Here is a 27,019-nt window from a genome sequence, read left to right on the forward strand (position 1 = left end):
ACTTGAATAATCCCTTGAAATCTGCCATGTAAATATAGATGTATATGGACATATGTATATAGTATTATTTTTTTCTACAGTGCTCATATATAATCTCATTTGCTCAAAACAGTTATTATTATATATTGTTTTCTTTGGAAAAGTTGCTCCAATAAACATTTTGAGTATGCTACATTATTTACAATGTTTTATGTTTACACTATTTTTTTTTAATTTTTTAAAATTTATTTATGATAGTCACAGAGAGAGAGAGAGAGAGAGAGAGGCAGAAACATAGGCAGAGGGAGAAGCAGGCTCCATGCACCGGGAGCCCGACGTGGGATTCGATTCCGGGTCTCCAGGATCGTGCCCTGGGCCAAAGGCAGGCGCCAAACCGCTGCGCCACCCAGGGATCCCTACACTATTTTTTTTGTTTGTTTACAACAATATACCTTACCTTTTAGCCAGTTCTTCTCCAATATAGATATCAAAATTTAATTCATAGGGACCTTTGAGCTGATTTAGTCTAAACTTATAGAGATCAGAAAACTGAGGCCGAAGTATTAGATGCTTTTTCTCCAAAATGATGTAAGTATACTTGTATAGTCAGTACTGGAGCTGATACCTTGTTTTACCAAAAGTGCTGCCTTTGGTGAATTAATGATTTATGCTTATGTTTAATAATTTCTGAGTTACTTTCAAGTTAATTTTTAAAAATCATCTATCATTCAAAATAATGAGTTTTATTAAAATCAAATGGAATAAATACTTGTTTTAGGCAATTTGGGGAACTTTTACATTCATAATAACCGAAAGCTCATGAGTGTCCATTATTTTTCATAAGAATGCTATATTAAGACATTAGTTCATTTTTCATTGAAAGGACTTGGGCCACCATGTCCTTTGTACTCAAAATGATAGTTAAAATTGATAATTTGATATATAATTCTTTTTTACTTGTGGGATACAGATGCATATTGTCACATTGCCTGAAAAAAATCCACAGTGAGGTTGCAGTGATATAAATGGTGTGTTATATCTCTATTGCTGCATACCAAAACATCACAAACTTAGTGACTTCATTTGCTTCGACGTGGATGGAACTGGAGGGTATTATGCTGAGTGAAATAAGTCAATCGGAGAAAGACAAACATTTTATGTTCTCATTCATTTGGGGAATATAAATAATAGTGAAACGGAATAGAAGGGAAAGGAGAAGAATTGGGTAGGAAATATCAGAAAGGGAGACAGAACATAAAGACTCCTAACTCTGGGAAACGAACTAGGGGTGGTGGAAGGGGAGGAGGGCGGGGGGTGGGGGTGACTGGGTGGCAGGCACTGAGGGGGGCACTTGACGGGATGAGCACTGGGTGTTATTCTGTATGTTGGCAAATTGAACACCAATAAAAAATAAATTTATTATTAAAAAAATAAACTAAAATAAAAAGTAGTTGCTGTCAACTTCAAAAAAAAAAAAAAAAAACTTAGTGACTTCAAATAACACCCATTTATTAGCTCACAGTCTGTACGTCAGAAGCACAGAGAGCTTGACTCGCTATGCGCCCAGGGAATCACAAGACTGAAATAAAAGTATAGATCAGCCTGAATTATTTTCTAAAAGTTCTGGTAAAGAATCACCTTCCAAGCTCATTCTTCTTGTTGTAAGAATTAATTTCTTTGGAGTTGTAGGAACGAGGTTCCCATTTCCTTGACTAATATAGAGGATGCTCTCAGTTTCTAGAATTGGATCACTATATTGTACACCTGAAACTAATATAACACTGTATGTTAACTAACTGGAATTAAAGTAAAAACTTAATTTAAAAAAAAAAGAAATCTTAGTTCTGACCAATTCTTCAAATCCCCCTGTTTTTAGATATTCATTTATAAGAATTTGAAGCTCATGTAGATATTCTTGCTTAGAGAGATTTAGTTAATTATAAGTAGGTTCATCTGAGTTTATTTCATAATTGAGCCTCTATTCCCTTTATTTTTCACTTTCCTTCTTTGCATCTTCCTTGGAAGACTCATTCCCTTTCTTTTAGAATGTTGTTGGTTTTCAAGGAGTTCCATCCAGTATAATGTCACTCATATATTTCTGTGTCATAAGATTCTACAAATGTGTTTCCTTAAAAGTGTCTCTTTGTCTATTTATCAATCAATCATCTACTTGTAATCCTTCTCTTTTTATCTTTATTCCCCACCAACTTTTCTGCTTTGTAGGTTGGCATTTTAATAAACCTTTGAATATGTAGGTAACCTTGAAAATATGTAGTGTTAACTTTTATATATTTACTTTTATATAGTATAGGTCTTGTTCTGCCTATTGCATTTTCATTCACCACGGTTTCTTCTCTGTGATTTACTTATATTGTGTCTACAAATCCTTTTGACTTCTGGATTGTGTTGTTTAGTGTGTGTTCATCATATGTGACTTAACTATTTCCCTAGTAATGGGATCTAGAGTGCCCCCAAATCCTTAATATTAATAAACACTAGAATGCTGTAATAGTCCTGAACTGCATACTTTTGACTCACTTTACATAAGAAATGAAGTTCTGTATTGTTTAAGCTACTTTTAATTTTTTTTCCCTTTTTTGTGATTATAGCTAAGTCTAAGACATTCATTCACAGATCCTGTTAGTTGCAGCCTGTTAATTGCAGCCTGTTAATTATACAAAAATTACTCAATTAAATTTTTTGTGTAATTTTTCATACCCTTGATCCATGGTACTCTTGGTAAAAAAAAAAAATGAGTCTAATTTTTCATGTGTCTTCTGCTAGAAACTAGTTGCTCTGGCTTCATGGGACAAACTCCCTTTGATTCCTATTGTAGATAACACTCTGATATATACTAGAGTTCTACACAGTTGCTTTGATATTAACCTGTATTTTCTTTCATTCTCTTTTGTCTGGTGTTAGGAAGTTCCAAATCCCCCCATGCAGTCAAATGTGTATACTCCAGAAATCTAATAGCCATTGGTAATTCTGGCAATCTGAAAGAACTATGAAAATAGAATTCCCATAAGTATTTTAAAACTACAGATGAGAGGAGAGTAATTTGATTTTGAGGTGTAAGTACATGGAAATTGAATTTTGTTCATGGACTGGTTCTTATATAATTGTAATGAAAATACTTATAAATATTTTATATTTGCCTTTAGTTTTATTTCATCTGAGAAGTCATATATAGAACTCAGAAAACATAATAGAGAATTATGTTCAAGTTAAAGGCAGTTATTTTTCATTTTTAATCATTATCTAGGGCTGTTTCTGCTCTTAGTTCCACATCAAATTGTGAGTCACTATACTTGAAGTAGTCCAATAAGAATGTTGTCCACACAATGGTGCACAAATGTTTTAGAAAAGAACAAGTGCACATAAATTGCAAATAACAATCTCCCAAAACATATAGACAGGTATTCTTTTTCTAGAGGATATTATGTGATCTTGTATGAATAACAGATTAACTTTGTCAGTGCATTATTCTGAGAAGCTGGAAACATAGGTTGGAGTTTTGGCTAATTTTTTAAATCATAGACCCTTTAAAAGTCTGATGAAAACTCTGGACAGTCCATGGTGGAAACGAACATATAACTTAAAAACTAATGTTTGTAACAAGAGTAGGGGATTCATACACAGTAAATTCCACTTGTGCATTCCTCTTGAATTCCATGACTTTGCCAAGTGGAAAAAAAAAGAGAGAGAAAGAAAGAACACTTACTAGATATGCACCCATGAGCATTTCATTTAACAAACAGACTCTATTCATTTTTCATAGATTGGGCAATTTGTGGAGAATATGATTTTTAAGTGTTAACATTCTCCCTTTTTGCTAATTTGAATTACTAAAGCATGTCATCTAAATAGATGCTAAATATCATTTAAAATATGAATGGACATATAGTTCAGCTAAAATTAAGAATAAATTTAGTCCAAAGGCAAATCAATTGCCTATGTAGCCTCAGTTTCAAAAGTATGTGAGGCTCTGGTATCAACGTAAGTTACTATAATACAGTTTTGTGTATTTTGAAAGTTTGTTCACATGCATAGAAAAGAGACATACCTACCCCTGCAGAAATGATAATGGCCTACAATTCATTGGCAAAATTTTTGCCATAATTATTTCAGTTTACAAACATGCCTGAGGTATGTTAATCATTAATTCAGTCAAAGGCAATTTTAAACATTCTATTAATTTGTGCATTCCTTTATTGCTTAATCAGAGATTCCATACTTCAAATGACAACTTCCAAAGTTAAGTGGACCCTATTACATTTCTCTATCGTGGATAACAGGATGAAGCTATGAGTAATGTGTCTACAATTTCACAGTCACCCCACAGATGAAGGATGGGAAATTTTACTTTGGTTGACTCCCTTCAGCAAGGGAGGTAATACTGAGATGATATCTGAGGATTTCATAATGGGTCAGGACATTTTCAGTTCAAAAACAAATATATTGGTGCTTGGGAGGCTCAGTAGGTTAAATGTTGACTCTTGATTTCAGCTCCAGTCATGATTTTAAGGTCCTGAGATCAAGCTCCATGTTGGGTTCTGTGCTGGGCATGGAGCCTGCTTAAGAGTCTCTCCTTCTCTCCTCCCTCTCCCCCCACCCCCTTAGCATGCATGTATGTGCTCTCTGCCTCTGAAAAAAATATGTATATATATATATATATCAAGATGCTCTAATTTTGTCACCAGAACTGGCATACTTTCAGGGGCTGAGGTGGAGGGTAATTCTCAAGAAGTCGTAGTTTCTGGTTAGGTATAAATCCAACCAAATAGTATAAAATAATAATGTTATAAATAAAATGTAACATTACTTATATAACATTATTATGTTCTAGTTAGGGTGTTTAGCTGTTCACATTTGTCATCATCAAAAATTAAGTACCCATTCCAATCAAACTTTTAACTCCATCACTTCACTGAAACTTAAAGGTTCCTCATGTCCTACAGTCTTTTACTTCTGATGGTCAGTTTTTTTTTTTTTTCCTCTTACTCATCAGTAGCATTTGACACAGTTGATTGCTTCTCTTCCTTAATTCTTTCTTTATACTATTCCCAGAATAAACAAACTACTAATTTTCCTCCTACCTCATGGAGTGCTAATTTTTATATTAGGAAAATATAATCTTATCATGGAAAGGGGAGGCATAAAAGTTGAAAGTATACTGAAAAAATATTCTAAATCTACTGTAGTCTCTTCCCTTATTCAAAAATGATTTATCCAGTGGACCATGAGTATCAGGGACAGTGTTTAGATACTGGGTCTAAGCCTTAAGAGACATCACATGTTTTGGCTTGCCTCTCTTGGAGCTCCAGATCTCTGTAATGGGAGGAATGCAGCCCATGTACCTTCTACCCTTTCAGCCTTGGTTCCAGCATGGACCAAGAGGAACAAAGTCCAGAAGCTCTGTAGATGCACAGACCAAAGTAATGCCATGCTTAACTGACACACATAGTGGAAAAACGTTCTCATGGTTGAATGCCACTGAGATTTTGTGTTTGTTTGTCATAGAGCATTATTGCAGCAAAATCAGACTAGTGTGACATATTTCTCTGTACCTTCTCTCTCAGGTAGATTTAAGAATACAACTAAATTTATATTTCTTGTAGAAGCTCTTAATCTAAATTGTATTTGATGAGAATAAAAACAGAAAAATAGACAAAGACTCACCTGTATGTGAAAAAAAATTATTAACTAAATTTACACATGGTTTTTGGCCTGAGCAATCTTTGCATTCATGATCAGATATATTACCATAGCAAATGTGGATATGTTAATTCATTGAAAATCACTTTAATTGGCAGTGAGTTTGAAAAAGTTAATGGTGACAGTGTGGTTTCAGGAAGGCCTTGAATAGATAGCAAGAGGCCTGAGCAGGTTATGGGAAATACTATATGCTAGAATAAATTACATATTCTGTTTTAGTGCTATAACATGTTGCAACTTGCTGTTAGTTGGGATTTCTGTTGACATGTTTTTCAAGGTTCATTAGGAGCTTCTTACAAAGTGAGGTTTGTAAACTGATGCATTTATTCCAAGGAAGTAGATACTGTGATGGTGTCTCTTTATGATAATGATCTATTGCTTCACTTTGCAATAATACTATCCTATATTACTTTTGGCCCCAAAATTAATGAGTTTCAAAACAACTCCTGAGACTTACTTATCATTAGAAAAGAGGAATAGAAATTAGATGCATAGTCTGAGAAGATGGCAGAAAGATGAGGTTTAAGCCTGAGAGAGTATAATTTGAACTCCATAGGCTGGCAGCAAACCTTGAAGATTGAAGTAAAAATATTTTCTGATATAAATCTTATTAAGTCCAGCTTTTATAGCATCTTGCTTTCTATTTCTTCTATGATGTTTCTTCCAACCTTTGTTCAGTAAATATTGTGCGCCCAGGATTTTGGTGGGGTACAATAAATAGGTTAGGAAGAAAAGTAAGATGGCAGTGGTGCTCTGCAGCAGTATCTGCCCTTAAAAAAATATACAACCTAGTTTCTGAGACTCAGATGGCAACTATTATTTTCCTCCTTTACATGCTGTTAGTTTATCTGAATTTGAATGCAAATAGGTCTTTTTTTTTTTTTTTTTTTAAAGAAGGCTTCATTAAATCAGGGGGACCATTAGTTTGTACATAGTTATGTCCCTTGCCCGGATGGACCATGATTGATGCCCTCTGTTACATGTCATTAGTATTCATGGTGGTACTGGTGTAGCCGTTAAGAGTGAAAGCCCTGAGAAAACATCTAAGACTCTTATAAACCTGAATGCGTTAGAGATAGCTAACCCCTTTTCCGTTTCCTCTTGCTGTTCAGAGTTGGCACAAACTCTGATTTTGAAGTTGTTTCAAGAGGGGTAAAAAAAATGTAAGCACACACACGCAAGAGAAGCAAAACTCAAATAGAAAAATAGATTCAACACAATAATGTATACCCAGTAATAGATTTGTAGAGGATTCATAGTCCAAAGTGATGTAAATCGGCCTCAGCCCATTTTTTCATTTCTGTGGCCCAGATCTTTCTACTCATTACTGGAACACATAGTTATGGTACTCAAAACCCCTTTATTTCAAAATGGAAATGAGAAGGAGCTGCAGATTTCTCCTATCCTCTATGAAGAATTGAAGAAGCATTTATTGTCTGAATTTCCTTGATTTCTTTTTTGCTTGTCACATGCTGCTTAATTATGTATTGCTTCGGTCTCATAAGTAATCATTTCAAATAACACAGTGGCCCATGTTAAGGAAATGATTCATCTTCCTAATGTATTTGAAACTATAGTTTGCAGCACTATTTTAGACACTACATTATAATTCTGCGTTATGCAAAACATCTTTGGAGGCTAAAATTAATGTAGATAAGAAGCTTATGCAACAGGAAAAATGAACACAGGGCAAAGCAAAGCAAAAATAAACCCCTCCTTCCTGACTCTTCTGCAGTCAATGAGACTGCACATTTAACATCCTCCTATACTCCCAGACACAGCAAGGCCTGTTACGTATCAAAGAAGGGGGCAGGGAGGGGAGGGAGACCAACCTGAATACAAAAGTCTTTAACTTCCTGTTTTTCCTTCTCTGCCTCCTTGTACGAAATCCTCTTTCTGTGACATAGGGATGGTACATCTTCAGTAAGATGAAAAGAGAAGACATTTTTAATGCCAATTTCTAAGCCAAATTAATTTTGACTTGTCAATTCATAGTCTCCAGGTCATCAAGAAGAAAACATGAAAGATTAATCTTGGAAATTTGTAGACCATTGAGTACAGAGGGATGACATATATTTATGAGTTAATGAGTTAATTCTCTTCACAGATTCCAAAGGAGATAGAAAGTTGATGGAGGTCCAGAAACTGAAAAAGCAACAGTGTTAATAAGCACAACATTTTTTATTCTTTACACAAACAAAAACAGGTACCATTTTTCCAAGTAGTAGTCTCACATTTATATAACAACTGTATGTGCAGAGATTATTTATACCACACATAATACATAAAAATTGAGTTTCGCCAATTCTGTTATCTGACACGACATTTAATCAAGAGGACAATAGCAATTAGAGCATAGCTGAGCAACATTTTTAGTCCTATGATTTCTAGATGCAAATGAGGACCTAGAAGATACTGACAAAGATTAGAAAAGAAAAGCCTATAGAAACAGAAGAGAAGAAATCCATACATATTGTAGAACCTCTAGACATGCTTCAAAGAAAGAAAGAAAAACATGGTAAGGACTCAAATACTTCTCTAAGAGGAATCACAAAATGATTCTTCACTTTAAAAAAACAAAACTCACTTTTACAGATAAGATAATTATAAGGCTTTATATTAAGATAAGTGCAGAAACATTTAACTATAAAGGAATTCCTGTCAAATGTGACTTTCTTCCTTTGTGCAGAGGAAGAAAGAGAAAATAAGTAGCAGAAGACCAGGAAGTAAGAAACTGGATAAATGGAATTGTGGCTGCAGAACCAATAAGAAGCCAATTTTATAACCCCCAGAATCTTCAAAGTATTGAAGGAGGATAGATCTTTTCCTCGTGTTTATTCTCTCCCGGTTTTTCAAATTCTCTTATAGTAACAGGTTGTGTTATTTGTTCTTTGTTACAACCCCATCAATCCCTTAACATTACACCTGACACACACTTGTATGAAGTTATCTTCCCCAAGACTTGCTCTGCTAGCCACATTTCCTCTATGGAGTTTAGAGCACTTCATAGACAATGCTTCCCTAATCAAATCAGGAAATAAAAGAGTTATCAGTTAGAAAATGTTGAATTCCTATATAAAGAAAGGAAATAGTGATAATCATGATATTTTAAGCTTTACAAAATTCTTATTTTTAAAATACTTTTTGTCATATTTATTTATCACAGTGACATAATAAAATATTCATAATTGAATAACACTTCTATTTCACATTTGAGTAAAATAAGGCTTAGACCACGGTTAAGTAACTTGACCATGCTCACAGATAACAGAGCCAGCTCTTGGTTCCAAGCCATGTCTAACTTCATTGCTATATAGCTAATCATCCTCAAGTGGCTTAAAATAGCACTATTATTTATTATGTTCATTAGGTTCTGTGGTTTAGGAATTTGAGAGTAGCTTAGTTGAGTAGTCCTGGTTCAGGGTCTTCTATCAGTTCGCAGTTTTGATACTGGTCATAACTGCAGTCACCTGAAGGTTAATCTAGTACCAAAGAATCTATTTCCAAGATGGCTTGCTCATGTGTGACTTGTCAAGATGGTGTTGGCTTTTAGTAGGAGGCCTTAATTAATCGCCACGTGGGCCACTACATTTGGCTACTTAAGTGTATTCACAACATGGCATCTAACATCCTGTAGACAGATACTCCAAGGACAGAAGCCATGTGCTTTTTCTACCTAGCCTCAGATGACATCTCCTCATCATTTTTGCAATATCATATTCTTTACATAGATCAGTCTTATCTAATATAAGTGTGGGAGGGGATTATTGGAAGCCATCTTCAAGGCTGGCTGATACAAGTAACTATACCGTAAGTTTACTCTATGATTCATATATGTCCTTTTTTACTTACATTTCTAGGTTTTTGTTTTTATAATTATGTAGTTATAAAACTATATAATCGTTTGGGTAGTAATTTCACATACTTGCTTTTCTTCTTTACCATTTGTCTTATATAGGCGAACAAGACCTGAGACTCCCTAAGGGTAAGCACTGGAACTTTCACCTTTTAACTGTTTATGGATTCTGTTATAATATTTTGGGTATAATGGGTTATCCATTGACTCTGAGTAAAAGAACAACTATACACGAGTGAATAAATTGATGAAACTAAGATATCTAATGTGTCAATGGATATGTCAGAATCAGGTTTAAAATTGCAGAGTTTCAGATTTTGAGTCAAGAGTGCCAGAATTTGTTGCCAGGAAGAAGGTCCCAGAGCAGATCAGATTTACCATCTCAAAACTCTAACACAAGCAGCTATTTCAATCTCTTTTAGATTTATTATTTTTCTTATTTCAAATAATGTTAGTACTTTTTGCATGAAAATCATGTAAAAAAGTGATGACACAATAACATAATAAAACTAAAATATTCCAGAGGAATATGACCAGAAAATGTTCATTTTTCTATGAATTAGAAACTTCCTGAAATAATAAGAGGAACATATTGACTTAACTTATTCTCATAGAAAAATTAAACTGATTTCAGATAGTTTAAGATACTTTGGAAGATTGTGCATTATAATGAGAACCAACTGCAAGAAGGAAGCTAAGAGACTTTTTTCTCTTCTTAGAAATAAACAAAATGATCCTTTCCACTAATTCCATATGTTCATATTTCAAAACAGGGAAGATTTTTTTTTCCAAAATAGATCCTCTTACTCCCTAATAAACCGGCGTTGACTTTGATGAAGAGGCAAAGTCAAATGGGAAGAACAGAGAAATAGAAAAATAGAAAATTTTAAAATTAAGAAAATTAAAAATATAAAAAATTTCCCGTGTCTTTTAGTAGATTATTCACAAAAGTCTTTGTTGTACCTCTCCAAGTGACACCTCTGCAGTAGAGCACTGTCCTAAACACAGGCTTAAAATTTGGAGATCACCAAGACCACCATATACCAATTGCATTAATACTCACCGAGCTCCATATATTCATATTTATTTTGCTTTATTAAGGTATAATTGACTTATAATAAATGCACATATTTAAAATGTGAAACTACCAACAGAATGAAGATAATTAACTATCCATAACTCTTCAAAGTGCCAGTGTGCTACTTGTTCATCTCTCCTTCATGTCACTCTCACCCTTCCAACTGCCTGAACCTCTGGCAACTATACCAGTTGCTTTCTGTTACTATAAATTCATTTGTGTTTTCCAGAATTTTATATAACTGGAAGGAATCAAATAGTATGTAGTATTTTTGGCCTGGTTTTATAATATAATAGTTGTCACATACACTATTAACGTATAATTATTTTGAGATTCATTCATATTGTCATGTTTCAAAAATTTATTCACTTTTATTGCCAAGGAGTACTTCATGGTATGGATATACCATAATTCGTTTATCATTTACCTGTTGATGAATATTTGGCTTGTTTCCAATTCTTTGTATTACAAATAAATCGGTTGTAAACATTTGCATTGAAGTCTTTATATGAACAGATGCTTTTATTTATCTTGGATAAATATCTAGAAGTGAAATGGCTGAGTCTGTTGGTAAGTATATGTTTAATATTTTAAGAACTGCTACAGGGACACCTGGGTGGCCCAGTGGTTGAGTGTTTGCCTTTGGCTCAGGATGTGATCCTGGGGTCCCAGGATCAAGTCCTACAATGGGCTCCCTGCATGGAGCCTGCTTCTCCCTCTGCCTCTCTCTCTGTGTGTCTCTCATGAATAAATAAATAAAATCTTAAAAAAAAAAAAAGAACTGCTACATTGTTTCCCAAAGTGATTGTGTCATCTTCATTCCCCTAGTAACGTATCAGAGTTCAAGTTTCTCCACATCCTCGACAACACTGTTCCTGTCTTTTTAAATTTCAGCCATTTGGTTAGGTAGGTAACAGTGCATCATTATATGTTTAATTTGCATTTCCCTAGTGACATAGAACATCTTTCTGTCTGCTTGTTATCCATGTTTGCTCATGAAGAAGTATCACTTCAGGTCTTATGGCCCTATTTTATTATTTTTTATTATTAAATTTTGAATGTTTTTTGAAAATATTTTGGACATGAGTTCTTTATCAGATATATGATTTGCAAATATTTTCTCCCAGTATATGGCTTGTCTTTCCATTCTCTTAACATTTTCTTTCAAAGAGTAGGAATTTTAAATTTTGATGAAGTCTAGTCTATAATTTTGTTCTTTTATGGATCATGCTTTTGATATTATCTCTAATTGAGTATTTCCCTTATATAAAATCAGAAGGAAAGATATTTCTGCTTATTACTACACATTCGTGAAACAAGCCCTTTATTTTCTTTCTTTCTGAATAATATAGTTTCTCACATTCTGTGCATGTCTATTAAGTATTATTCTATAATAAAATAATCTTCATTTACTCTTTTTTAATTAATATTTTTATTTGAGTATAGTTGACACACAATTTCCATTAGTTTCAGGTGTGCAACATAGTGATCTGACAAGTTTATACATTATGCTATGTTCACCACAAGTGTAGCTACCATCTGTCACCATACAATGCTATTACAATGGACTATATTCTTTAAGCTGTGTCTTTTATCCCATGACTTACTCATCCCTTTCTGAATACTCTACCTGAACTTCCACGAATAACAAGCTTTCTCTTCTGGCTGGCAGGGGTAGGCACTGTTCTCAGCTTTATGGGATAAGCAGACACTCTTCCCCCTAGTCTTTTCAAATGGCTCTTTCCTTGACCTCAGGTAGTTTCATTTCCGTGTGCAGGTCAGCACTCTGCTGAATACCTGATGGGAACTTCTACACATCTCCAGCATTCCTTCTTTGTGCAGTTCTCTCTTCTCTGATTTCCTGTCCTGAAAATTCTAGCTGCATTTGTCTCCTTTCACTCTCAGCTCTGTCTTTTCGACTCATAAGGTTTGATAGATACCTCTTCCTTCTCCTGAACCCAGAAACTCTCTCAAAGCAGAAAGCTTATGTCCTTGTAAGCCTCACCTTGTTTGTTTCCCACCATCTGTCTGTGATCACTGCACTTCATTTACTAATGTTCAGTGTGTCTCATTTTATATATTTTGTCATGATTTTTGGTTAATTCAGGCAAGAAAGTAAATCTGGTCCCTCTTAGTCCATCATATCTGAAGTAATTGTCTCAAGAATATTCTTTAACCATATATATTTTACCTATTTTCCCCATTCTTTTTTTTAAGATTTTATTTATTTATTCATGAGAGATAAAGAGAGAGAGAGGCAGAGACATAGGCAGAGGGAGAAGCAGGCTCCAGGCAGAGAGCCGGACATGGGACTCAATCCCGGGACTCTAGGATCACGCCCTGGGCTGAAGGTGGCGCTAAACCGCTGAGCCACCCAGGCTGCCGTATTTTCCCCATTCTAATATATTTCTTTTGATTCAGCCATTTTATTTTTCCTGTGTTCTTCCTATCCACTGATATTTTCATGATAGACAATGAGATAATATCTGGAGTTTCAGGAATATCTATTTGAGTTATTAGCATATAGCTTTTATTAAAGTTATGGATTTGGGTAAGGTTGCCTATATAAAAAGCAAAGATAGAGAAGAGGACTTATAATTTATTCCTGTCTATGTGATATTTAAATTAATATGTTTTTATATAAATGATTTCACATATATTTGCATGCAGGATGACCTGAGTTGTATGCTTATCCCGTTTTTAAGTGTGGATGAATCTTGAGTCCAGGACTACAGCTTCTCCCTCATCTGTCATCCCAGTATAAAGTATAGTTAATGAGGAAATTGGTGAGTAGTGAATTTAGTATAAAAGACAACAGTATAGGAGTGAGAAGAGAATCTAAAAAGAAACTGCCCACCTTGTCATTATTTTATTCTTCAAAATGAATTATTGCAGTCCTAATCAGAATAGATACTTATCTTTACTAAGAAATAAAGTTCAATTATCAGTCATCAAAATAAGTATTTACTTGGTCATATATCTCCAAAACATTAAGGCTTCCACATGTATAAGTTTACTGTAACCAAGACACATGCTTATTTGTATGCAGTGCGATGAAACAATTCATTTGAACTTTATGGAATGTCGTTATCTGGATGGTTTATGGTTATTTGGATTATATACTAAAACTGAAAAAAAACACTGCTTGATCTTATGGATGCCCTGTAGTGGTGAAATCAAATGTACATATCAATATGGAAGGTCATTTTTAAGAATCTAATTTTTATAAGAATTTCAGTCTTGCCTTGACAGAAGTCCTAATTTGTTTGATGAATGCTTTGATAATTCTAGCAAGAGGCTAAGAAACATGCAGTCTTCTAGAACCTTGGATTATGAGAACCTGGTGGAATTGCTGTGTTAAAAAGAAAGGGATGCTTTTCTTTCAGAAAAGAGAAGGGAGAGACTAGCAGAGGACAAGAACTATTGGGATGGGGTCAAGGAGATGGGAAATATAAAGAAAGAGTTTTTGGGATCCCTAGGTGGTGCAGTGGTTTAGCGCCTGCCTTTGGCCCAGGGTGCGATCCTGAAGATCCCGGATCAAATCCCACATCGGGCTCCCGGTGCATGGAGCCTGCTTCTCCCTCTGCCTATGTCTCTGCCTCTCTCTCTCTCTCTCTCTCTGTGTGTGTGTGACTATCATAAATAAATTTAAAAAAAAAGAAAGAGTTTTTGAGAGAAGAGAAATATTTGATGAGTATCCATTAAATCATTTGCTATTTAGTGTGCAAAATAACCATCTCTTTTTGTTTTATGAAACATTTAGTGAAGTCATTGTGGCTCCTAAAGATTTGGGGAGCAGATTTTCTTTCCTCAGGTTATAATGAAGTTCAGGGTCTGGGTGAAGGATTGGGATGGGACAAACCCAGAACTTCCCAAAGGTACATAGCTTTTACAGGACAAGTATAGTGTTACAGAAACATTGAAGACTTAGGTACTCTAGATACCATTAGGGACTTAGGTAAGTTACTAATTAACCAAAATTTTATGAGGCTTTTTTCCTATTGGTATAAAAAGTCTCTTATGCTTTGTTCTGTAGAGCATAACAAATAACACAGGTCACTTTGCTAGTCTGTATTATTATTTCAACAAGCAAAGCAGATTTAGGTAAAAACTTTTTCATTACCTCCTAGGATTATTTTGAAGTTTATATTTATAAATTTATTTCAAAGTGTTTCTAGAAAAATATCTGTTGAATTTATATAGCTCTGGGCCTAAGAGGTCTTATTAATATCTGGCAGTTTCACTTAGGTTTTTTAGATAATTCTAATTTTCAATGAAGTTGATGGCACGTAATGTTTCTATAAATTGATTGAGTTTTCTTCTGTTGTTTTTTAAAGGTAGAGGTTTTTCTCCAAAGAACAGAGGAAAAGCAGGCCTTTTTTTTGAGATGAACTCCCTGTTAATAAACTGGAATAGACTTTGAAGTTGTCATATTCTTTTTAGATGAATGGAAAAACATTTCAGTGCTTTCAAAAAAGGGGAATGAAAGGCAACTTTCTATAAGGATTTTTTAAATGAGTAAAATGACATAAGGCATTTAATTCTTCATTCAGATTAGTGCAGGTTTGTGAAATACATGATAATTATTTATACTCTTTGATAACTCACTGATAAATATGATATTGATAAGCAAAGTGGAAGGTTGTTTAGGGTAAAGAGTGGCTTAGAGAAACTCTTTCAACATTTGTATTTATGTTAAAATCAACATAACAGTAGTATTATGCCAAAAACAGAAACTATTTTAACTGGATTTCCACTTAATTTTATTTAAAAAATCTGTTAATAACCATATAGTATGTTCTCCCTTCCCACTAGTCATTTTACCTAAAAATGTTCGCATTTTTTCTTTCAACTGTATTTGATAGATTTACATTTTATTTTAGGCTAAAGGGTAGACTAAACTAGCTGATGTCTTCATGACCTGGATACAAATTTTTCAGTAGCAAATATTTTGAGTGCAGGCTGTCTAGGTGATGTTAACAGCGGTGGTAGATAGAAGTATTACTTAATTTATAGTTAAACATAACTTTTTAACTTGAGACGTCACCAGATAGCACTACATCCATCTAGTTCATGAAATTATTTCTGTTGTATAGTTGCTAATCTCTTTCAGTTGTACCTTATCCCATTTTGCTAATCTCTTTCAATCGTACCTTGTCCCTATTTTGCTACTTATTCCTATTTCCCCAGAAATTTTTATTAATTTTCTTGGAAAATCAAACTACAGGTTTAAAGTAACAAAAAGCTACTTCTATTGTAAGTAGTATCAAACCTGATTTTTTCAGTTATTTCCTATAAGTTATCTCATGTTTGTTTTTTCTTTTTTTTTTTGGAACTAAAAATGAAGAAATTAAATAAAGATCAGAAAGGTCAAGTGACCTGCCCTAGATCAAAAAATACCAAATAGATAACTCAGCTATCTAAGAAGGCAAAATTCCAATTTCTGTCTTCCTTTCATCATATCAAAATGGACATATTGAATAAGGTAATGGAGTGGAATATGGGGCACTGGGCATCATATAGTTAATCATATTAACTCAGCTACATTGTTGAGGGACCCTGCCAAATGGATAATCTCTAACCTCAAGGTGTTGAAAAATTATTATGAGAATGGGAACACAGGCTCATCTTTATAAGTGCCATACATTATCATGATATGATATGAAAATTGTTAAAAAAGTTCTGAGACCAAAGAAGAGGGACTAACTGTAATTATCTGAGAACATTGTAAGATGAGAAAATATTTTTAATAGAAAGGCCATTGTAGGTTTTTAGTCATTGCATGAGAGATGATAAGTTCTTGAATGATAATTTGTGGCAATGATAATGGAAAAAAAAAAGATTCACACATTCTGGAAACATTGTAGAACTTGTTACAGGAGAGTTAACACCCATCTTGAAAAGAACCTGTGTTAGTTCTGTATTGCTGTGTGAGAAATTACTTACCATAAAATTCACAGCTGAAAACAATACCCACTTATTATCTCCTAGTTCTGTAGGTCAGAAGTACAGGTAGGTTTATCTGGGTCCTCTGCTCAAAATCTGCAAGGCTAATACCAAGTCATAGCCAGGTCATTTTCTCATCTGGATTTTAGGATTCTCTTTCAAATTCAGGTTCTTGTAGATGAAATTAGTTTCTTGTGATTGTAAGATGTTCCTATTTCCTTGCTCCAGTCAGCCCAAGGTACTCTTAGCTCCTAGAGATTGCCAGTCTTCTTTGCCACATGGCCCCTTCCATCTCCAAACCCAGCAATGGAGATGTTTACTGATTTATTTATTTATCAATAAATATTTATTAAATATTTCTTATACTGTTGGCCACTAGTTGAAATGATTGAAATATACTTGCATTCTTGGGGAGCTTGTATTCTAATGGGAAAACAGAATATAAAATGTAATGTAGAAATTATTACAATGACGATCTGTCTGAATAAAGGGCGTGTAAGTAAGTCTAACTAAGAGAATGAAGAAAAGTAAAGGATAGTGATGCTTGAAAAAACAGGATGGGGAGAATATTACTGCAGAGAGTTGATGCCTACAAAAGCAGGTAAATATGAAACTGCGGTGTTTTTGGTAATTTGTTATAACTAAAACATGGTGAACAAGAGAAAGGTACTAGATGAGAAATACAGTAGAGGACTAAATCATGAAGTTTTTATTTATCCTGAAGGTAATGGACATTTATCCGAGAGTTTCAAGCAGTGGTGTGCACACGCACACGCACACACACACACATACGCACGCACACTTTGGTGAGAATATGGAGGATAAGTTGTCTTTGGGAATGAGTTGTGAAAGACTGCTGAGGTCAGAACAAGGTCTAAAAGCAGTAAGGAGAGGAAGCAGGAATGGATATGTTAAATAGTAGATTCAGGTCTACTGTCTGCTTGGATGTAAGAGATGTGGGCAAGAGATGTCATTAGGATGAACTCAGGTTGTGGCTTGATAGCAATGATCAGGATAGACAACTCTGGCACATGAATAAATTTTAGGCCAATTCTGAGGTACTTATGGAACATTTGAGGAAATATATAATCAGTATATAGCTCCAAATGAGGACAGAATTTTGAAATCCTCAGCACTGAGTAAAATCTTAGAAACATTCAAAAGAGTAAGATCAGTGAAGAAAATCAGCCTCAGGAAAAAAAATGAGATGAATTAAGCTCTTATACAATAAGGTAATAGATGGATAAAGGACCATTTCAAGATAAAGCCTAATGAGACTATGAGACAGCCCATAAAAGACTTAATCTGTGATATATTAGGCAAAGATGTCTGGTAGGATTGAGGGAAGAAAGTTGAGGGGGGAGGAATGTGAAGAATCTTTGAAGTAGTTATTAAAACAAGTTTAGAAGTTGAGGTGGGGTCCCATCTGAAGAGGATAGGACAGAGGAGCAAAATGACAATTGGTTGTATTATTCAATATTCATCTCAGAAAGAAGACAAAGGCCAACTGGGTTAATCCAGGTTAGGAATGTGATATGATGGGTGCTAGAGAAGGTAAATGTGTCTTTCTCTTTTTGAGGGCACTAGTTGAAGTCATTGACTATAGGATCCAATTTGCTGATAAACTAAAAAATTCAAAATACTGAAAATCACAGAAAAACTTAAGGACAGGATTGGTAGATTTAAGGAAGTCTGAGAATTTGAAGAATAGGCAGTGGTAATCAGAGAAGAGTACTTGAGATTTTATGTTTTGAATTGGAGTACTTCAGAGTAATTTGAGTTGATAAAGTAGCGAAAATATGAAATTCAGAAATGTTTAGAAGATCAGTGGTCTGCAAAGATTGAAGGCCTAAAAAAAAAAAAAAAGATTGAATGCCTAAGGCTTATCAACATACTCTTTACTCTTTATACAGTCATTCTCAACTAAGAGTGATTTCATCTTTTCAAGTAGGGTTGCCAAATAAAATTCATAACATTCAGTTAAATCTGAGTGTCAGATAAGCAACAAGTAACTTATAAAGCTTAAGTATGTCCCACATTTGTGTGACATATTTATACTAAAAAATAATTGGTTGTTTATCTGAAATTTAAATTTAACTGGATTTCCTGTTTGTTTATTTACTAAACCTGTCAGCCTTACACCAGAGGACATTTGACAGTTTTGGTCATCACACTGGGAGAAGGGCTGTTGTTGGCATCTATGGGTAGAGGCCAGGGATGCTGCTAAACATTTTACAATGCACAAGACAGCCCCTTACAACCACAAAAGAATTATGCACTTCAAAATATCACTAATGCTGAGGTCAAGAAACCTTGGCTGAATGTGACTTTTTTCAGAGAAGCTTTCCCAGAAAAAAAGTTTTCTTTTGTATACAAACCTTCATTATACCCATGTTTATCTTAATCAGGATTTTTGGATAGGTTATCCGGATAGATAGATAGATAGATAGATAGATAGATAGATAGATGTAACAGAATTTTGTTCTTCTAGGTAGTATATACTTATGAGAGTTGCAGTAAAATATTTACTTGTTCAAGGACAGTTTCTCCCATGACATTAGAAGCCCCATCAATGAGGTGATCTTCTTAGTTCTTAATCCTCTGCTAAGGCACAAAATAAAGGTGCAATAAATATTTATTGAATGTGTGAATGACAAAGGGGCTTTGAACTCACCTGGAATGGTGAGACTGAATAAGAATGAGAGACATACAGTTAACCAGGTGCCAAAGTTCCTATGCAGTATAGAGCAAGATTTTGGAAAAGGTCAGGCAATGACGATATTGACAAGAAAAAAGTATAATAATTGAATCTAATGTTTTCAAAGAGATGTTCCAACAACCTGACAGGAAAATTACTATTACAAATTTTGTATAGTCATGAATATAATTAATAAAAAACATTAGTGAGAACTTGTTAGTTCTAGTTAATGCAAAAGAAGTTTAATTCTTCAGAGTGACTTTTTATCTTCGAAGTACATTACAGTGTTTTCAAATGTACTAGAACACCTGAGAATGCTTAGAAAATTAATTTGTTGGGTCAATGACTGAAAGACCAGAAATGCCCTGAAATATTACTATAAACAGCACTTTCACAATGCCACTGTGAAACTCTGAAAAATGCTAGATGATCTCTTTAAAAGACAATGCCAGGTTTATTGGGTTTCTTTATTATGAAACTAGAAATTTAGAATTTATGATACCTTGCACTTCATCATGACAACTACTTATTCCTTAAATACTTTTGTTACTCTAAGTATAAATCTTTCTCAAAACTCCAAGTTGACTTTGTTGCTTTTTCTATTTATTGCTGAAAGTATCATTTCTCAGATATTTATAGGAGTATACTGGTTTATCTCATTACAATAAGGCACTGTTAAACAAGAAGCTTTAATCATTCTGCCATAAGGTTATCTATTTTTCTAATTTTGCATAATGAATAATCAATCACTTAAATAGCACTAATTAAATAACCAGAAGTTTCTCTCTCTGTAGCTTAGCATAAATATTAATTAATATATATTAATACAGTTAAATATTTAATGAGTGTCATGTTTTCATAGGCTCTGTCTTGGGGAAGAGTGAGGAGGGATAAAATGATAGTTCCTACCTTCATGAAGCTTGCTATCAAGCAAGAGAGCCATTTATTAAATAAATTATTATAAGATATAATTTTAAAAAAGATATAATTTAGTTATAATCATAAAATGTATTATGAATACATAATGAATATGCCTAATAACACATATATCAGGAATACTGTGATAGTGATGGATGCAGCATAATAAATTACTCAAAATATAACAGCTTAAAGCAACAGTTATTTATTGTCTCACCATGACATTTGACAGTCACCCAGCTGGCTTGTACTGGCTCAGGATCTCTTGTGCACTGTGCTTAATATGTCAACTCAGGATATTGTTATGGGAGGCTTACCTGAAGGATCCACATTTGTATTTTCTGATCTCTTGCTCCATCATTCTGTTACTGTGGGTATGTTGATACTATTAGGAGATCTGAGAAATACTTGATTGAACTACATATACTAACTCACATACATGATATTTATGGGACATCATCACTGGCTATGAGACCAGGCAGATTAATAGCTGACACATATATTTAAAGATTAGCCAGTTGGGTGATTATCGGAACAAAGACTGGAGGCCAAAGCCCAGACTAAATGGAAGGAAGCCCAAAAGGCCCAATTAAAGAGAGTACAGTGGTTTTCCTGAACACCAGAAGTCCCCTGTGAGTCCATGTGTTCTCTGTTTGTCTATAATCTAGCAGACATGTCAGATAATAAAGACAAGAAATTCAAATATTCCAAAAATATGATTGTTGAGCCCCATGGGATAACTAAATCATCGTTTTGTTATTATATTCAAGAGTGAGACCATGTTCAAGAATGAGACCACCTGGATGCAAATACTATCTCAAACATTTAAAACTGCATGTAATTGGGAAATGACTTCTATACCCCTTCGTCTCAGTTTTCTCATCTGTAAAATGAAGATAATTATAGTACTTTCTCAAAGGGGTCTTTTGAGAATCAAATTAAATGTCACCTGTCTTACTTAGCCAAGTGTTTGGCACTGGCAAATTATCGATAAATGTTTTATATTATATATTGTGGTTGTTACCTTAAACAACACACATGTGGGTGCCTATTGTAATATACTAGATTGTTGGGCAGCAAATATTCTCTTCCTTTAGCCTCATCTTTGGAACAGAGTATACTTCTTTACTCCATTGACTTTGGCTTGACCATGTTATTTTCTTTGATTATAGTTACCTGAATGGCTTGATGTGAACTGAGTTTAAATGTGCCTGAATGCATTAGTGTGGCTCTTTTTCTAGATTTGCTTTAGGAAGAACATGCCTCGATGATGCTTATTTGTAGAGAATATGGTGACATGTAAAATGGCTTTGAACCCAACCTGAAGACTTAAACTAAGTTCAGCCAATTCATAGCCTAAAGCTGACCCACAAACACTAGGTGAGAAGGAAAAAACTATATATTAAGCCACTGAGTTTTCATGTGTTCTGTTATATGATATTATTCTAGCAAATAGCTGACTGGCCTTTCATACAACAGTGGTTTATCATGAGTGAAGACAGCATCAGGTATCCACTGCTTATTTACTCAAACATCCTGAAGCAGAGGCACCAGCCAAGCCCAGATTAGATGAGCCAAACTAATTGTTATCTGAGTTTGTGAGTATTCTTACTGTTACAGTAGAGGATTGATATACCTCCTTTGTGTCAGGCATAGGAAAGAAAACAAGGTCAGTTCTGCTGTGGTGCTTGCATTTTGGTGAATATTTATAAATAATATTCTATGCAGGCCAAATGTCCTTACTCCTGACCAGAATGTTTTATAAAAAATGATACAGTTCACTTCTTTTTTATCTTCCACCAAAATATAAAGCTAAAGCATACACTTCTGAATTAAACTCCAGAAAAACAAAGAAAAGTTATAGAATATCTTCCTTAAAGGATTTGAAATATAGCATAGCCAGCCGTTTGATTAGAGTATTTGAATATCTGCTTGTCTATGGGCAGATGCAGGGACCAAAAACTGAGATTACTCTGGTTTTATGATTTTATTATTTTAAATGACAGTTTGAATTGTAAGGTAACTAAGAATTTTCTAAATAATTTATAATAGTTAATGAAGGTAAAGGTGATGGATGGATAGATAGATAGATAGATAGATAGATAGATAGATAGATAGAATTTCTGTTTTATCCTGGTCCAGGTAAATGAAGTCACCAGCTTGGAAATCTTTGATCATAAGAATTTGAAAAGGTAGCAAACAGCTTGATGAAACAGCTAGTGCTGGGCACGTAGTTTTGTAGCCTCTGGATACTTTCAGGTTCTAATCAATAAGTTATACCTGAATGATAAGTTGATACACAGATGCATTTATTCTTGTTTTGTTGTTTAGTTCCACCATATTACAACTTTTTAAAAAGAACTTTGAAAAAAAAAAAATAGAAGAACTTTGAAATGTGAATATTCAAGCTAGAAATCAATAAGTCCCAATTTTCTTTTTGTACTCCTAGTTCACAATCCTAACTTCTTTTCCTATGTGTATATATTCAAACATAGTGGAGAGGTACTAACCTTTTCCCTACTATGTTTGAATATATACAAAATAACATATATGCAGGGGAAAAGTTTTTTTTAAAACATAGATACTATTAACTATTAAAGATTTCTAGTCACATAGAAAACCTTATTTTTAATAGATAAGAATTATATAGTCACTATTTTAAATGAATAGAATAATAGTCTTTAAATTCTCTAATTTTTAAGTAATTTGAGCCTGTGAAAAACTTAGATTTCCTAAAACATTGGATGGGAAGAGAGTTTGCAAATTCAAGTGTCTCCAGTTCACAAGAACAAGGGAAAAATCCTAAGGTCAATTTGTGAATCAAAGTAAAAGTAAATTAAAAATGGGGTTTTGGAGTGGGTAATACAGCATATCTCAACTAAAAGAATTCACATTAATAAGTTTTGCAAAGTAGGGTACAAGGGATTTCTGTTTCCTAAGATTAGTCAGCCACAAAGTACATTGCTCCCATTTTAGCAATGAGAAAAACCCTAGTAAACTATAAGGTGATTACTTTGAAACCATCTGAGAACTGAAGTTGCAAAGCTACCTCAAAGTGAATTCCAAAGTGGACAAACCCCTCCAAAGAGATGTAACACACAGGCTATGGCACAGACCTGTAGCAGAGCATAGGAAAAAAACAAACAACCCCCCCCCCCAAAACTTCCTTCAGAATCAATTAAATTTTAACAAAGTTCCAAACGCCAAGTATGGGCTAGCATGTTAGTCATAGGTAACTAGGGACCACAGATTCAAGGGGAGATCACAGTAAGCTTTTTCCCATGAGCCTTTATCAGGAGCTGAAGAGGAGGACTTCAGGCGGGGCAGGAGACCAGTGAAAGCCTTTGTTCCATTGTGCAGGTGTTACAAAGGTGTTTGGTGGTTGCTGGAGGGTAGGCACAAAGACCCACTTGCTTTTTCAAACTCCTTTCTCCTAAGAAGCAAAAGCTGCTGTCATGGTAGGAATGAATCCTCTTTCCCACAGGACACAGAATTGATGGTGAGCTGCACAAGTTTGGCACAAAGCTCTGCCTACCCAGATTTTTTTTCCTATTAAAGTGTCTGGGAGAGTATAGAAGAAGAACTTGTTACCATTGGGGGAGTGGCAAGAAACTGCCATGGGCTTAAAATCCTATAACGACACCAAGCAAATACCTCTGTTGTGTGGGCAAGAAACTTCCAGCCAAGACCAATGTCATATACAAGGCAGGGTTGTCTGCCATAGGTAACAGGAGTGGGAAGATGGAAAAAGGCTTACCCCAAAGACCTGGGCACACAGACATCCCTTAGACAAGGTGGGACTAGAACAACAGACAATACCATGCATATAGCATGAGCCTAGCACTGGGTCTAAGCAACAGAAGATGACCTCTCGGGAAGGGACAAGTGCATGGAGAGCAAGAAGAAAGAGACAGCTGGACAAGGAGAAAAGCCCTCTAACATCTGAACTTCAACTCCAACCACAGGGCAATGGCATGCAACTGCCAGAAGAATCTGAGGCCTGAGGTTCACTGCTGGTAATCTTAGCAATCTTAACAGTGAACTCAAATGTAATTCCTAACTAGACTGACTCAGTCTCATATACTCATGGCCTGACAATACAAGAGGCATCCCCAGTTCCAGGTATAAACGTAATGACCTCAGTCCTAACCGTTTTACCCAAGGCATCTGACATTCCATTCCAGAAATTATAAAATCTATATAAAAGAAAGGAAGAGCAACTCATATCATTATGTTACTGAGACATGTAAAAGAAATATCTTGTTAGGTCTATAAAATTTTTAAGCAAGAGTGATCACAGGGAAAGGATCATTTTTTGGAAAAAAAATGTTCAAAGAAGAGTTCCTCTTTGAGCCTTTAGTAACATGTCACATCAGAAAACACCTATGTCTGTCAAATGACATTACTTTTCATAGGCACACAAGTGCATGCATACGAAGGCAGTGAGGCAAGGTACCACATTGCACAGAAATTTTCCTGGCTTTCCAATCTGAATTATGCCTTTTCATCAAGGACTATGGTTGATTTTAATGAAGGCACACTCTTTATTTGGGGTGAAAATGTTTTTTGCAATTATTGAAGGTTTACAAAAGGTATACTTTTAACTCTTGGTATTCTTTATTCTTTTTGTTCACCCACTAATAGAATTATATCATACCAGAAACATTGACCTAGTCAAACCAAGCATCTTTAAGGAAGACTTCTTTATCAGATACAAAAATCCAAGAGATAGACAGAAGAAATAATCATATCAGCAGGAAACAGTTGAGCTATTTAATGAAAATGACAGGTTGGTGTTTCCAGAAGACTGGAAGGAACCCCGTCAGTTTTCTCTCAAGTTAGGCTCTTGTTACTGCTGTTACCATTATCAGAGAGGAAGCAATCCTCAGTGATTATTTACCACATTTTTGAGCTGTCAGAAAAGTAGAAACCTTTAAATATTTTGAAAATAGATTAAAGTTTTAGTGATAGAACCGGAAAAGAATCTAGTATCTTTCCTTGAGTTTTTGAAGAAGTATCACTTAGCAACACTTTAAGATATGTTTCTGTTCTTAAAATGTTTAAAAGATTTTTTGTCTCAACGAGTGCATGTATGTTGCATGTCTTGATTTTTCTCCCCTTAGCTGTGATAATGTAACCAGAATATTAATTTTCAAGAAGAAACATAAATGGTTTAACTTGATGAGATAACTTTTAATTTGTATATACTCCTTTGTAATTTTTCCATATGCGTATATACATACTTAGTTTCAGTTATAGTAGGTATATGATTATGAATTTTTTTATTTCTTAATATTTTGTTAATCTATTTTTCATGACGCCATGGTCTTTATAAATTTCTACTCTAGTGGCTTTTGTGTTTGCTTTTTTCACCATTATAGATAACTGAACCATAAAACTCTTGGATTTTTTTAATTCCTTGAATTATTAAATGAAGAGATGGGAAGAACAAGAAAGGAATGAGCTTGGGGAGTTGGAATAAGCAGCTGTTTGGGTCATTTTGATTTTGAATTAGATATTCAGTAGGAAAGTTAAGGATGCTACTAAATATTGGGATCTGAACTTAACAGAGAAGTTAGGGCTGGGACGTGAGAAGGAATGGCTTCTTTCAACATAGGAAGGGCACTGAGGTCACTGTGCATAGGCTGAAATAGCATGCCTGGAGAACAGTGGAATAATAGTAAGTCAAGAACCCAAGCTCCTAGCACTGTATGCTTTATGAAGTCTGGCTCATTATAACCCTTTAATATTGTCTCTCACTACTTTTGCTGCTACTCCACATATGTGTGCAGCTTGACATGACTGAAGGATAAAAGCCAAACATACCGACTTACCTTATTTCAATTTCCCAATCACTAGCCTCAAATGGGCCCAGGCTGCTGCCCATTATATTTACCTAGTCCATTTGCTCTGTCACTTTCCATTTTATAACTTATAAAATGTTTTTTATTTGCCTTTTCCACTGTGGGATAAGTGGACCCAGGGTGATGGCTCTCCTGGTTTATATGGTTCCCACTTCTCTAGATGACTGTATCTCCTTTGACTTCTCAAATCTAAAATTTCCAGCCCTTCTTGCCCTCTTTGCTCCTAGATGCCTGTACTTTCTGTGTCTAGTTCCTCTCCTCTTGACCATCTCACTCAGGCTTTTGACTTCACCACACCACTAAATTTGCTCTGATGGAGCTGCCTGATGACTTCTACTTTGTTCAACTCAATGATCAAGTATTAGACCTTGTTTTTCTCTAACTTTTAGTAGGGTTTGACATAACTGTTCATATCTTCATTTCTAGACACAGTCTCTTCAGTTCTCCTTCTATATCCATAGCTGGTACTTTTCAGTCTCTTTACATGTTCTTTTTTTCCATCATCTTACTGACTTTTAAATATTGATATGCACTTGGCTTAGCCCTCATACTTTTTATATTCTCTGGATATATTTGTTACCTTGGTGATTTTATCAAGTTCTATGGCATTAAATATTATATATACTCTGCAGATTTCCAAATTTATATCTCTATTTACATCTCCATTATGTAGATATGTAATAAAAATCCATCACCATATACAGAGTTTTATGCAATAGCTGACATTTGGCCAAATTTGCAGAGTCTGCCCATTCTCTGATGACATAAGCACTTCTGTATATGATCAATCATGAAAGTGAATTCTCCACTGCAAAAATGATTTGGCCTATCAGGAAAGTTATCATTGGAATGTTTTGTTTTGTTTTGTATTACCAAACAAGATTCCCAGTACATAATTAGAAATATTTATGCCTGTGAGTAAAACTGGTAAAATGGCTGTGTACTTTATTTTTATAACGGTA

General features: G+C 34.6%; 1 long non-coding RNA gene across 1 annotated transcript in view; it reads left to right on the forward strand.

Annotated features, from left to right (window-relative positions):
- LOC140601463 (uncharacterized) overlaps positions 1-27,019 on the forward strand; it is a 660,248-nt gene that overhangs the window by 545,088 nt on the left and 88,141 nt on the right. Inside the window, exons 8-9 of the long non-coding RNA XR_012004462.1 lie at positions 9,656-9,682; positions 13,302-13,417. This is a non-coding gene — a long non-coding RNA (uncharacterized lncRNA). The remainder of the gene's footprint in view (positions 1-9,655; positions 9,683-13,301; positions 13,418-27,019) is intronic.

The sequence above is a fragment of the Canis lupus genome, chromosome 12, assembly GCF_048164855.1.
Source record: "Canis lupus baileyi chromosome 12, mCanLup2.hap1, whole genome shotgun sequence".
Classification (NCBI taxonomy): domain Eukaryota; kingdom Metazoa; phylum Chordata; class Mammalia; order Carnivora; family Canidae; genus Canis; species Canis lupus.